Here is a 10442-nt window from a genome sequence, read left to right on the forward strand (position 1 = left end):
ATCTAGAGTGAATGTGTCAGATAATACTTGGCAGAATGTAGTGATGTTGACAAAAGTCTCAAAGTAGAATGGACAGTCCACTTAATTTTTCAAAGAACATTTGTCTGTGCAATGTTTGTGAATTCTCTACAGTAGTTTTACAGAATGTTTTCAGGTTTCATATTTCTTATTACTATGACTTCTGGGAATATATAAAATACAGTAAACACTTTCCCATAAAGTTTTATTAAGAAATTAACAGCAATTACTAATGTAACATAAATTGTAGATGATCCATGAAACATTTGCTTTCCCAAATAGAACAAGGAGGATAATTTGGGGGAAAAAAGTCAAGAAAGTTTTCTCCTAATACAAGGGTTTGAAATTATTTCACTTCACTTTCTGAATAAGGTTGTTTTTTCCCAACATACTGTGGTCATGGTTCTCTGTTTCTGAGGGTTTTTCTGGTGCTTTTCTACACTGACTTTGTCTTGGCCAACATGCTTTAATTGTCCAAGTGGGGCACTGGCTAGACAAATTTGAAATTGGAAAAAATTTTATGCATTTTGCTTCCTATCTTTACCTTCTGCCAACATCAGGACAACAGGTTGCCTAGCTTGCCGGAGAGATGTGAGAGATGCATAGTCTCAGTTAGTAGAAAAGCTAGCCTCTTGTTTCACCTATTATCTAACAATGAGTGATCTCAGTGGATATATAAAGCCTACTTACAACACTATCATAGAATGATAAGTGATTCTGCTGTTATTTATTCTAGAATGTATTCAATAATAGCTGAATGCTATACCTACTATGTTTTGAGTTGTTTCCTGATTTTGTATTCAAGACATATGCTCAAATCTTGCATGATTTCTTACAACTGGTATATTGGTCTGACCTAAGAACTTCACATGTCTCCGTTATCTCAACTTCTGATTTCTTTCCCTAGTTTGCTGTCTATAGCTATGTTTAATTTCTCAGACTGTCTTAATGTGCCTGAAAATTCCATTTGTCTTCAATTTTTACATTTTAGATAGCTAGCTTGTAGAGACAGAATGGGATGCCTTCAGAAGTGGAAAGAGATAAAATGTTTTGATATGGCAGACCATAGAGCTCCTAGGTGGAAAAGTGACATAATAAAAAGGATATTTAAGGAAAATTAGTCTGAAAACTAAGTATTATGAATGAGACATCTAGGAACATTAAGTATAGCGGATTTTGTTTTCAGGTTGAAGACAGTTGTATCTACATCTATGAACTAAAGAAGAAGCTGGGAAAGTGAAACAGAAAAAAATGAACAGAAAAAAAGATCTGTGCTGGGGAAACAGATTATTCTTTTGATCTTATTTTAATAAAAAGGCTTGTTTAAGGACTATTGGCTGTTTTATTTCACCTGAACTCTCCAATGTTATATGTGTTGCTAATAGTTTTCTAAGTAGGTCCTAGCCTCAAGGTTCCCATAAAAAACTTTTAAATAGACTAGAATGAAATCATACAAGATTAAAACAGCAACATTCACATGTATAACAAATGCCAAGCAAAAGCCTTCAAACTAGAATTATTGTGATAATTTAAAACCAGTCCAACTAGTATCTTAGGATATAGATATCATACTGACTTCTTCCATTACAGGAATTTGCTTCCATTACCACGTTTCTGTTGAGAACTTTCACACAGTTTCTAATGGGTGCAACCTAAATGTATTATGAACACAATAGTATTTTTTTTTTTTTAGGTCCGGTCGTGGGGCCTGAACTCTGGGCCTGGGTGCTGTCCCTCAGCTCTTCAGCTCAAGGGTAGCTCTCTACCACTTGAGCCACAGCACCACTTCCGGCTTTTTTCTTTTTGCTTATGTGGTGCTGAGGAATCAAACCCAGGGCCTCATGCCACTTCCGGCTTTTTTCTTTTTGCTTATGTGGTGCTGAGGAATCAAACGCAGGACCTCATGCATGCAAGGCAAAGACTCTACCACTGAGCCACCTTCCCAGCCCATAAACACAATAGTATTAATGGCAAGTTCTAAACATCTTCTTCTTTAGCTAACTTGATCTATCAGGCATAATGAAGGAAAGGAATTTATAGGGCAAGATAGCTAGTCTTTTTTTATTCACTATTAAAGAAATAACTGCTTCCTCCCCTGTTTTACAACTAAAACTTTATTCATTTTTTTTGTTCATTCTTCCAAGCTAATAAGCTGCCTTCGGGACATATAGTCCAATATTTACACCGAGGTTTCTCTCTGGCAACTAATATTTTAAAATAAATTCAAACCTGTGGATTTTTGTTTGTTTGTTTGATTTGATGGGATGATTTCAATTTGGAGCTTCTTTTTTCATTTTTAATTTTTTTAAATCATCTTTAAGTAGTAGTACAAGGAAGTTCCCATTCTACAAAACAGTATAGGAAAACAAAGTGTCTGACAACATTGTGGTGCTTCTTTCTAAGGAGAGTAAAATCCCAGGTTGGCAAGTACAATTACAAACATTGTTGAAATTTTCTAAACATAAAATCCAGAAAGTAATGCAAATAATAAATGCGTGTGTCATTTCTGCTATTAAAACACCTTTGAATAAGTTTTCTAAATGGTTATGTTCTATTAGACAAGTAGACAAGTAGTAGAAATATTAGAAGATTTTAGATATTTCTTTTTGTGCTTGAGTATACCAGAGTAAAGTATTCAGTACTTATTGTGCATAGAATGGCCATTGTAAAGATGATAACTAGAAAATGGAAAAGTCACATTATAGACAAGTAACAAAATAAACTAGGCTGCTTTTTACAATCCTCAAATCTTCCAGGGTTGATTTGGTGTATTTGGCTATATTCCTATGTCCTTAAAATTATCACACAAGATTTGAGAATGTGCTTTCTTACCGCTCATGTCCAAGAGATGAAGACAGCAACATGGAGGTCGTTTTTGGGGGAGGGGAGGGTTCCAGTCGTGGAGCCTGAACTCTGGGCCTGGGCGCTGTCCTTCAGCTGTTCACAGCTCAAGGCTATCACTCTACCACTTGAGCCACAGCACCACTTCCGGCTTTTTTTTCTTTTTGCTTATGTGATGCTGAGGAATCGAACTCAGGGCCTCGTGCATGCAAGGCAAGCGCTCTACCACTGAGCCACCTAGGTCTTTTTAATGTAGATATGTTGGTTAACATGCATTATTTTTACACTGTTGTATAACTCATCTTTTTTCTGGTTGGCTAAAATTTGAATATTTTGAAAATTTGCAATAGAATATGACATAGATGACAGAGAATGAGAAAAGGGTTTGTACAAATATAGTTTCTAAGGGTAGGTATAGTAGTTTAGTATTTTTGTATATCTTAATGATGGGAATATATTACTTTCATAAAGAAACTCATAACCCAGTGCTAATGGCTCACACCTGTATTGTTAGCTGCTCAGGAGGTTGAGATTTGAAGATGGTAGTTCAAAACCAGTCTGGGCAAGAAAGTCTGCGAGACTTTTACTTCCAGTTAACCATCAAAAAGTTGCAAATGGAATCGTGGATCAAGTGGTAGACTAGTTTTAAACAAAAGAAGTTCAGGGACAGTGAGTAGCCCTCATCCTCCCAAAATAAATCAAAGAGGCTCACAAATAATCTTAATGCAGTTTTATGATCATTAAAGTTACTAATGCCAACATAATTTTATAGTTTTTTATAAAAAGTTATTTAGCTATATTTATTTATTTATTTGAAAATTCAATTGAATGCTTGCTATGGTCAAAATTAATTTTTTACAACACCAGAAATAACTAGTTACTAATACATAAATGACACTTTTTGCTGTTTTCGTAGTCATGTACTTCATGATACTCAAGTTGAACTCAAACATGTGAATTGCACCAGGCACCTGCCATATGTTTGTCAGTGGATGAGCATGACATTACTGAAGACAATTAATGATAAGGATGAAGATAACCAATAGTGAATGTCATCAAATGTGATGCGAATCCTTTATGAGAAAACTTTTATTGTTATAGTTAATATCTCTCCTTAACTACCTTAATTCATTAAGTTAACCAAAATTCACAGTCTGAGGTATAAGGTAAATCATCTGTAAAGCTTACTAGCTAGGATACATATTTTCTTACATGTAGTTAAACTGAATACCTTTAAACAGATCATAAGTGATAAAAAGTCTATTCCAATTTCCAAGACATTTGCAATTTTTGGTTTGACTTCAACTATTGGAAGAATAAATCATCTGCCTGGTTGTTGTACAATTAATCCTAAAGAGATGGCAAAATATGAAAGCTACAACTTAAGCACATTAACGCAATTAGATGGCATTGCTCTTTTTACTGCTCTGTTTCTATAAACTTGAAAAGAAATACCTAATACCTAAACAGTGTGCTGACATTTTCATTAATATTGAGACAAAATAACTTTCCTCATGAATCTTTTTTTTTTTTTTTTTTTTTTTTTTGGGTCCGGTCGTGGGGCCTGAACTCTGGGCCTGGGTGCTGTCCCTCAGCTCTTCAGCTCAAGGCTAGCGCTCTACCACTATGAGTCACAGCGCCACTTCCGGCTTTTTTCTTTTTGCTTATGTGGTGCTGAGGAATCGAACCCAGGGCCTCGAGCATGCAAGGCAAGCACTCTACCACTGAGCCACCTTCCCAGCCCTCCTGATGAATCTTTTATGATAAGTTAGATTAGAAGGCAACAGTACAGGATAGAATGCAAAATCCATAGCAGTTATACTTTCAATGATGAGTAAATTTCCAGCATATTTATGGATATCATTCATTAAGGATATTATATCAATTATTAGGACTAGAAAATATATAGGATAGGTAAGATAAAAATGTTTTCATGTCTAGATTTACCTCAGTCCCTACCCAGTCACTTAAACAAAGGACTATTTAAATAGGTTTGCATCTGTGTGGATGGAAATTATATAGCTCTTCTGTAATTTTTAGTTTGAACACCAATCAAGAGTCACTCAATCTAAGCTTACGTTGTACCCCATGTATCCAATGTTTCCTCCATTGTCATTTGATGGAAATACCAGTAACATTCCTTTGTGAATGAAGCTTTGAAAACTATGACAGAAATACCTTGTAAAAAGCAATCTTTTCAGTTTCTTTAAGATATACACTCTAGTCTGTTTGGAAAAAAATCCAATAAATCTTGGACATTTACACAGGAATGATGAACTCACTGAAGGTCTTTGAAAAAAACACATAAATAAAAAGAACAACTTTATTTTTATCTAATCTGCAGATATCCTTATGAATTATATAGTCCCCTGAGAGGACTATCTAGAGTATGCATTCAAATTTGTGACAGAATTTTCCCCTTTAAAAAGAACCATTTAATTCAAGTCATGTTTTGTTCAGATTTCCATGCTAAAAATACTTAATACAAATAATTTCTTGTTCATATTTCCATGTAGATGTTAAATATGCAAATATGTATATGTTTGTTGACTCATTCTTTCACTCATATGCATATACATACATGTATATAGGTGAAAATGGAAGTTTAGACTACAGAACTAAATTCTAGGATTTCCACTTGACCCCATATGCCAAACAAAGAGACATAGTCAAGGACAGAGAAAGGTTTATGATATGGTACCCATATTTCTTAGGGAAAGGACACTTCATTAAAATGTACAGCTGTTTTGGAGGGGAACAAACTTGTGCCTTGGATTAAATAAGGAGAATTGAAGGAAAAATGGAAAAATATTTATAGTTATAAAAGTCACAGGTGTGTTCTCATAAATGGCCGGTATCTGACAGTCTATTGTCTCAGCCTTGTTCACATATGATCTTATAGTAAGAGTCGTTGACAGTTGGGCAGAGGCTTCAGTCTCCTGTCTCTACTTCATAGCTTCCGAGATGGCTACAAAGTGATGTCAAGAGAAACTGGCTTTGGAAAAAGGTCATAAACACAAACCTAGACTTTATCCTGTTGCTAGTTAGTTTGTAAGTTTAAGTGAGGACTAAATGGTTGTCAGTAAAATGTAGTTTAAGTATTTCTTGTAGAGGCACACCTAATAGGTCAATACAATACCATGGAAAAAGAAGAAAATTTAAAACTACATGATAAATGCCACTTAATTTTCAGAAATCTTTATTTTCTGAAACAAAACAATGGAACAATGCATGTAGACCTAACCTTTCATATTCAATCTATTATTAGATTAGCCTAGTCACTTAAATTGTTCTATAAGAAATAAAGGCAATATTGACTATTTTTAAATAGAACTAAAATATTTTCAACACTTCAGATTTGTTTTACATCCCTTGCTATTACCTTAGTGTATTTCTTGAATACAAATAGCATGTTCTTTAGTCATTCATAAAGTTATAAATGGTTATTTCTCTTGATGGAGAGAAAAAAATCACTACGTGGCTTAGATTAAATGCTAAGGGGAATAACACATTAAAATTCCAATACACAGGACATTTTAAGTATAGTAGTATAATATTTTTGCATAAATAATTGAATTTTATAGCATTATGCAATACAATTAAATGAGAGCCTTGAATGTGTGAATATAGAGTAAAACTTTTATGTATTTAAGGGTTTCATATCAAGTTGATCATTCATAAATGATGGCTCTTTGTTTCTGACTAGATATAAATCCACTTACCTTCTATACCATTTAATTATTGGAATGTTTTGAGAAACAATGCAGGAGTAATCATACCACAGTACCTCTTATTAATATATGAAAATATAGAGTTCCGGGAAGATGGCGGAGGAGAAGCTGGAATCTGAACAAGCTCTCGCATAGAAAGCAGTTTTAGAGTTCCAGTGAACAGTCCTAAGCCAGAGAATCACAGCAAGTGTGCCATCACAGGACAGAGAGTTAGTCAAGAGAGGGGAAGCAAAGGAAACACATCACCTGCCGCTGCGGCAGCAGGGTCGCGGCGGCGACCACCGCCGCGGGGTCATACCTGAGACACAGAGAGTCCGGGACGAAGGAGCCAGACGCAGCGGGCGAGAGGATTCTACTCAACACCAACAAGAACCGACAAGGAGCAAACATCTTCATCCTGCTGTTTGCAGACCAGAGACGACCCAGGATCCAAGACTCAGCGTGAGTACAAGCCCAACGTCCTCACTCCTTCTCAAAGAGCAGAGGAGGGAAGGCCACCCCTCCCCCCCCAGCACTGGTGATCTCCATCTTGGATACCGACAAAGCTCGGAGGAGCTGCTAGCTCCAGCTCAGGCCTTGGAATAAAACGAGTCATTTAGCAGGTCACAAGAACTTAACGGCGAAGTGACCTGCCAGACTCAGCTCCATCTAGGGAAAAGTCACCCAGCTCAGGCGCCAGCCATTGGACTGCCTTGCCTCACTGGGTAACCAGAGCCAGAGGCTGCCCCTCCCTCTAGCAGCCACCACAATCAATTGAAAAACAGAAACCCTGAGAATGGCTCCAGGCTGGGCACTGTGAGCTTTATCACAAAATATCCCCAGGGAAAAGATACTGTTTGTTGAAAGGCATCAACTCTACCCAGAACCTAGCCTCATCACCACATCCCCCTCTTTTGTGATATTCAAAGCAGATCACCCTCCCAGAAAACTAACCTGGGAGGGGGATCTCAAAATCTTGGGTAAAGCAGAGCATTTTTCTGCCTCTTCAAACCAACCGACTTAAGAAACCAATCAAGCCACAGCACCTCAAGCTGACCAGAGACTCCAACAAGAGACTGGTTACAGACAAAAGGGAGACACAGGATTCTTCCCACTCCCCCCCCAAAAAAAAATCAAAAGACTATTTTTTCTTTTTTCTTTCTTTTTTTCTTCTTTTCTTTTTTTTGCTTGTTTTTTGTTTTTTGTTACTTTATACATATATATATATATATATATAAATTTTTTTCCCTTCTAAAACTTTTATTAATCTTTAATTTTTGCCTCTTCTGAAAAAATAATTGTTTTCCAGTAACTTTTTTTTTTCTCATCTTATAATTTTTATTTTAGGAATATGTGAATGAGCGTTTTCCTTTCTTTTCTTGTCTTCTTTCTCTTTTTCTTTCTTTCTTAATTATCTTTTTGTTTTTTGTCTAGCTCTACTGAACTTCTGATCTTTTCTTCTCCCTTTCCCATCCTTAAAGTTTTTCACATCTCCTCTATGTCCCTCCCCTTCTCTCAACATATTCACATTCCTCTCTAAATAGACAGTCTTTTAATATCTATAATAACATTAATTTTTACTTTTCTATTTCTTTTTCTGGTCTCTTTTCATTCCCCTTTCCGTCTCTTCTTTTTCTCTCTCTCTCTACTTGCATCCTACACACCCATTTCCTGCATTGTGATTAGGACATAGTTAACTCTCCCTGTGCCTCCCCACACCAATCTATTCCTATTTTTTACCCACATCTCTCCCTAATCCTAATAATTTCTGGTTTTTCAAATTCTTTTCTGCGGTTCGAAGTCCTTTAACATATAGTTGTTTGATGTTGAATAGATGTGTCTGTTGAACTAGATTGTATCTGTAGACTATTGACTGTACAAACGCAAACTTTGGTTGATGGTTGCCTTAAGATAGTGTTCTAGCACAAAACTGGTGCAATCTTCATCTCAAATGGGCCGAGTAAGCCGGAAAAACACAAGAAAAATGGCAAATTTGGGTATCTCAATTCCCAATCTTGATAATCAGGGATTAGAACAGATAAAGAATAATCCAGAGGAGAGTTCCCAAATAGCTCTACAAACACTACTAGCAAACATGATAAATGAGAAGTTTGACAATGTACAAAGGACTCTGTATGAGCGTGATAGGGAGAGAGAGGAGGCATCCCAGAAGTTTATACAGGAATATCATAAGCGTGAGGAAGCTACTCAAAAACTGATACAGGATTTCCGTGAACAACTTGAGAATACTCAAAGAGAAAGGGAGGAATGGCGTGAGCAGGCAGAGAACTCTCAAAGAGAACTGTAGGAATCCCACGAACGGGAAGAAAGAGAACTGAAGGAATCCCACAGACAGGAGGAAGCTAATCAAAGAGTAATTCAAGAATTGAGAGACCAGGTAGAGAATACACAAAGATCACTAAAGGCATTCATGGAATCCATTAACAAAGAGCTGAAGGAAGTCAGGGAGACCACAAAGGGAATGCTGAATGGAACCCAACAGAAGGAATGGGAGTCCAAAGAAACCATAACCAATCAACTAAGTGATTTGAGAACAAACACTGAACACCAAATTAAGGAAGTAAAGAAATTCATACAAGACCTAAAACAGAGCTTCAACAAAGAACATGAAGCCATCAAAGCTGACCAAATAGAAGGAAAAGAGATAAAAAACAAAGTAGAGAGTCTTGACAGCAGGTTACACCATGCAGAAGATCGAATCTCAGGGATTGAAGAGAGCCTAGATATTATAGGGAAAGAACATACAACCATCCAAGACAAGTCCAAGAAATATGATAGGTCTATCCAACACCTGGAAGACACCATCAGAAGGCCCAATCTAAGGATAATGGGTGTAGAGGAGCACCTTGAAAGAGAAGTTAATGGTCTAGGAAATTTGTTTAACAGGATCCTAGCAGAGAACTTCCCAAACATACAAACAGATAGGCCTATTCAGATACAAGAAGCTTTTAGAACCCCAAATAGACCAGACCAGAATAGGACATCCAACAGTCACATTATAATCCACACAGGATCAACCCAGACCAAGGAAAAGATCCTTAAAGCTGTCAAGGAGAAAAGGTTAATCACCTATAAAGGGAAACCAATTAGAATTACCTCAGATTTCTCAGCAGAGACAATCAAAGCAAGAAGAGCCTGGAATGACGTATGCCATGCCCTAAGAACAAACAACTATCAACCAAGAATACTGTACCCAGCTAAACTCTCCTTCATAACTGAAGGCCAATTAACAATCTTCCATAGCAAAGAAAAATTCAAACAATACATCTCCACCAAACCAGCCCTACAAAAGATTCTTAAAGATGTCCTACATATAGAAAACCAACAGGACCGCAACAAAGGCCAAGAAACTGCACCCAAATTGAGAATCCAAGAAGCTTAGGAAGAACCCAGTTTTCACAGCCCCCAAGAAGGTGGATAACATGGCAGAAACTCCCAAATACCTCTCAGTCCTATCTCTTAACGTTAACGGACTGAACTCTCCAATTAAGCGACATAGACTGTCTAGTTGGATTAAAAAACACGACCCTTCTATCTGCTGCCTGCAGGAGTCACATCTTGCCCATAAAAACAAACACATTTTAAATGTTAAGGGCTGGAACAAAATCTACCACAAAAACGGCCCCCATAAACAGGCGGGAGTTGTAATCCCAATATCAGATAAAATAGACTTCAAATTAAAATTCGTGAGAAGAGATAAAGAAGGTCGCTACATACTAACTAAAGGATCTCTCCTTCAGGAGGATATTACAATTCTAAATATCTATTCGCCAAACAATGGAGCACCCAAATTTATCCAAGAAACACTACTTTCCCTCAAAACCCATATAGATCCAAAGACATTAATTGTTG

At 36.7% G+C, this 10442-nt stretch overlaps 1 non-coding gene across 1 annotated transcript; it reads right to left on the reverse strand.

The window, feature by feature from the left end:
- Positions 1 to 3029: 3029 nt before the first annotated feature.
- Positions 3030 to 3099, reverse strand: Trnaa-ugc (transfer RNA alanine (anticodon UGC)). Its single transcript has one exon. It is a non-coding gene; the product is annotated as a tRNA-Ala (tRNA).
- Between the last annotated feature and the right edge of the window lie 7343 nt (positions 3100 to 10442).

This window comes from Dipodomys merriami, unplaced genomic scaffold (assembly GCF_024711535.1).
Source record: "Dipodomys merriami isolate MVZ:Mamm:240054 unplaced genomic scaffold, mDipMer1.0.p SCAF_3, whole genome shotgun sequence".
NCBI classification, from domain to species: domain Eukaryota; kingdom Metazoa; phylum Chordata; class Mammalia; order Rodentia; family Heteromyidae; genus Dipodomys; species Dipodomys merriami.